We start from the raw sequence: 4,833 nt of genomic DNA, 5'->3' as shown, positions 1-4,833 counted from the left end.
TCTTTTAGTTGAGTCATTCCCTTTGATTCCTATAAGACGTACCTTTTAGTCGAGTCATCTCCTTTGATTCCTATAAGACGTACCTTTTAGTCGAGTCATTCTCTTTGATTCCTATAAGACGTACCTTTTAGTCGATTCATTCCCTATGATTCCTATAAGATATACATTTTAGCCGAGTCATCTCCTTTGATTCCTATAAGACGTACCTTTTAGTCGAGTCATTCCCTTTGATTCCTATAAGACATACCTTTTAATTGAGTCATTCCCTTTGACTCCTATAAGACATACCTTTTAGTCGAGTCATTCCCCTTGATCCCTAGAAGACGTACCTTTTAGTCGGTCATCCCTTTTGATTCCTAGAAGACGTACCTTTTAGTCGAGTCATTCGCTTTGATTCCTACAAGACGTAACTTTAGTAGAGTCATTTCCCTTAATTCCTATAAGACGTACCTTTTAGTCGAGTCATCCCCTTGACCCCTAGAAAATGTACCTTTTAGTCGAGTCTTCCTCTTCGATTCCTAGAAGACGTATCTTTTAGTCGATTCATTCCCTTTGATTCCTACAAGACGTACCTTCTAGTCGAGTCATTTCCTTTGATTCCTATAAGATGTACATTTTAGTCGAGTCATCCCCTTGACCCCTAGAAGACGTACCTTTTAGTCGAGTTATTCTTTTTGATTCCTATAAGACGTACCTTTTAGTCGAGTCATCCTCTTTGATTCCTATAAGGCGTACCTTCTAGTTGAGTCATTCCATTTGACTCTTAAAAGACGTACCTTTTAGTCGAGTCATTCCCCTTGAATCCTAGAAGATGTACCTTTTAGTCGGGTCGTTCATTTGATTCCTATAAGACGTACCTTTTAGTCGAATCATTCCCCTTGACCCCTAGAAGACGTACCTTTTGTCGATTCATTCCTTTGATTCCTAGAAGACATACCTTTTAGTTGAGTCGTTCCTTTGATTCCTAAAAGACGTACCTTTTAGTTGAGTCGTTCCTTTGATTCCTATAAGACGTACCTTTTAGTCGAATAATTCCCTTTGACCCCTATAAGACGTACCTTTTAGTCGAGTCATTCCCCTTGACCCCTAGAAGATGTACCTTTTAGTCGAGTCATTTCCCTTGACCCTAGAAGACGTACCTTTTAGTCGAGACATTCCCCTTGATTCCGATAAGACGTACCTTTTAGTCGAGTCATCCCCCTTGATTCCTATAAGATGTACCTTTTAGTCGAGTCATTTCCTTTGACCCCTAGAAGACGTACTTTTTAGTTGAGTCATCCACCTTGATTCCTAGAAGACGTACCTTTTAGTCGAGCAATTCCCCTTGACCCCTATAAAACGTACCTTTTAGTCGAGTCATTCCCTTTGTTACTTATAAGATGTACCTTTTAGTCGAGTCATTCCCTTTGGCATCTAGAAGACGTACCTTTTATTCGAGTCATTCCCTTTGATTACTATAAGACGTACCTTTTAGTCGAGTTATCTCCCTTGATACCTAGTAATACGTACCTTTTAGTCGAGTTATCTCCCTTGATTCCTATAAGACGTACCTTTTAGTCGAGTCATTCTCCTTGACCCCTAGAAGACGTACCTTTTAGTCAAGTCAATTCCTTTAATTCCTATCAGACGCACCTTATAGTCGAGTCATTCTCCTTGATTCTTATAATGATGTGAATTTCGCAAAAGTCCTTTGATGATAAACTGGGGAAAAATTTAATTATTGTGTCGGAACTTCACTTTCTTGGCATATGAAATCTCTTTATAATAATCTTTATTTGGGATAATTTTCCTTCTAGCTTTGATGTGATTTCAGGAGCCCACCTGAAGAATAGGGTGATGAAATGGCAAGTCAGGAGCCCGCTTGAAGAACAGGGTGATGAAATAGCAAGTTAGGAGCCCGCCTGATGAACAGGGTGATAAAATTGCAAGTTAGGAGCCTACTTGAAGAACAGGGTGGTGAAATTACAAGTCAGGAGCCCGCCCGAAGCACAGGGCGAATAAATGAAAAGTTAAACAACAAGGTAAAACAATTGAAAGTCAAGCAACAAGTTGAAGAAGTTGAAAACAAAGCAACAAGGTGAAAAGTTGAAAGTTAACAAATTGAAAAATTGCAAGTCAGGAGCCCACCTGGAAAATTGGGTGAAGAAATAGCAAATCAGGAGTCCGCCTGAAGAATAGGGTGATAAAACTCAAGTCAAAAGTCCAAAAGAAACTGCATAGATAGATTTTTGTAATTTCATTTATATTTTAACTTGTAATTTTTATTTTGATGTAATGACAGAGCCGCGAACCGGAACCTCACTCGACTCTCCAACTCGATTGTCCTTCTTTCTTTTGTTTCTTCCTTTGAATAATGGTCGGGTCAAAATTTAGTCTCATTGTCTACTACTTTGTTTGAAAACACTTTGTGTTTACATCCAAAGGGGGCATGATGTAAACACCTAATTTTGTCCCTTCCGAAAACCCAAGTTATCTATTTTTACCCTCGTCTTACCATGTGTCCTACCCCATGTAATTATCTCTCCACAAAAATACAAAAAAAAAAAAAGCTAACAACCCCTAACTAATTTTATCTTCTCCTAACAACCTATCCAATCAAAAATAGACACCTAACCCTTACCCCTCTAATTAAAAAACAACACCTCACCTCTCACCTAACTACCCCACCTACCCCACTAAACCCCCCCTCACATTTTTTATGCCTTGGAATGAATAGAAAAATGGCACAGAAAGGGGAAATTAAAAAAGGGACTGATCTTCCCATAAAGGAAAGAACACAAAAGGAATTTTGGTTTTGGGTTTTCAATTACACAAAAAGGGGCCACGGGAGAGTTAGGCACAAAAGGGGACCTCTATTTTCTTGTGAATGAACAGAATACACACCTCATACACACAATCTAACTCACAAAAGCTCACCCTCACAATTCTCACCCTCACGCACTGTACACATATACACCTCTCAATTCTCATATACACCACCATACGCGAAGAGAGAGGGAGACGCGAGAGAAGAAAGAAACGAACGCGAGGGAGATAGTAAAAAAGGGAAAAGAGATCAAAATTAGAAACGGCAAAAAAAAAAGAGTGAAGGAATGAGGAAATAGGCGAGGGGAAGTTTTTCCGACGAACCATCATCGGAATCTCAATCGGAAAGCATTGTCGGTCACTCCTTCATCGCACCATCATCGAAAAGGGCCCAAACCATCATTGTTCGAACCTCAAACCCACCAAAACCACCCAGATCCCACCAAAAATACCATTAATCAGGCAAAAATTTTAGTAGTTGGTCTTATTCATTCTCAATGGGTCATATCAATGTTATCTCCGTCTTTTTTGTTTTGATTCCAGCTAGATTCGGGCTTTGTTTTGCGATGTTAAGTGGTATGAGACTATTTGGGGTCGAGTTTGGTTGTCGTTGAGGTTCGATTCTAGGATTTCAGACGCGGTTCTATCTCTGTTATATTAAAATCTCCAAGTTGAGGTCCAACTCTATCTCTTCTTATTTTATTTCGTCATATGTGTTGATTTGTGTGAGATGTGGTTAAATATTGGGTGATATGAATTTATTTTGCTCAATTTTGTTGAATAGATGATTGTGAATTGTTGAAATTAGTAATCTTGAATTTTGTTGAAATTTGGTGTTGAAAAAGAAATGTGGGGATTGGAGGGTAGGAATTGATAAAATGAATCTTGTTTAGTCTTGATTAGGAATTGATAAAATGAATCTTTTTTAGTCTTGATTTATTGTCGTTGGTTGTTTGGGAGCAAAATACGAAGGTTAAATGTGATAGTATCATGATTAGGCTACCGATTGGATAGGCAAATGATGTTTCGGTTCGGGTAGGCAAAATTTAGGAGTGATGTGTTATTGAATGCGTCGAATGTTTAAATGTGTTGAAAGTTTCTTCTAGTTTTATCGTATTTCATTGAATGTGTTTATTTAGCCGGGGAATGCCCCGTGGTCATTTGTATTTATTCACCGAAGAATGCCCAGACGTATTATGTTGACAGAAGATATTCGTGGTCAAGATCTGAGGCACCGGATGGAGCTTAGTTTAGGATTAGTGTAGGTTTACATTTATGTACCTTTTTATTTTGGGTTTATAATAATTGGACTGGACATTAACTTTTGGATTCTCGTTTGTTTTTTTTTAAATTGTTGTGTGTCTTGTATGGTTTATACATTCGTAATGTCAGATTAGCCGATATGCTCCACCAAGTGACCGTGGTCAAACCACGGGATCGAGGGGTGCCTACTACCTTCCCCTCGGTCAACATAATTCCTTAACCAAAATCTCTGTTCGCAAACCAGTTTAAAGAGTCAAATCGTGTTGAAAAGGATTTTCCAATGGTGACTTGGCACACCCGATTTATGTCAAGTGGCGACTCTGAGTTTTGAAACTAATGAATCCTTTTCGAAACAATTTTCAATCTTTTTGTCACTTTAATAATAAAAACCCTTTCGAAACTTAAAATTATTCTTTTAGTCGAGTCATCTCCTTCGATTCCTAGAAGACGTACTTTTTAGTCTAGTCATTCCCTTTGATTCCTATAAGACGTAACTTTAAGTCGAGTCATTCCCTTTGATTCCTATAAGACGTACCTTTTAGTCGAGTCATTCCCTTTGATTCCTATAAGACGTACCTTTTAGTCGAGTCATTCCCTTTGACCCCTAGAAGACGTACCTTTTAGTCGAGTCATTCCCCTTGATTCCTATTAAACGTACCTGTTAGTCAAGTCATCACCCTTGATTCCTATAAGACGTACCTTTTAGTCGAGTCATTCCCTTTGACCCCTAGAAGACGTACCTTTTAGTCGAGTCATCCCCTTTGA

The sequence above is a fragment of the Capsicum annuum genome, chromosome 11 (genome assembly GCF_002878395.1).
Source record: "Capsicum annuum cultivar UCD-10X-F1 chromosome 11, UCD10Xv1.1, whole genome shotgun sequence".
NCBI lineage: Eukaryota > Viridiplantae > Streptophyta > Magnoliopsida > Solanales > Solanaceae > Capsicum > Capsicum annuum.
The sequence above is the reverse complement of the archived record's forward strand: the minus strand, read 5'-3'. Positions refer to the sequence as shown.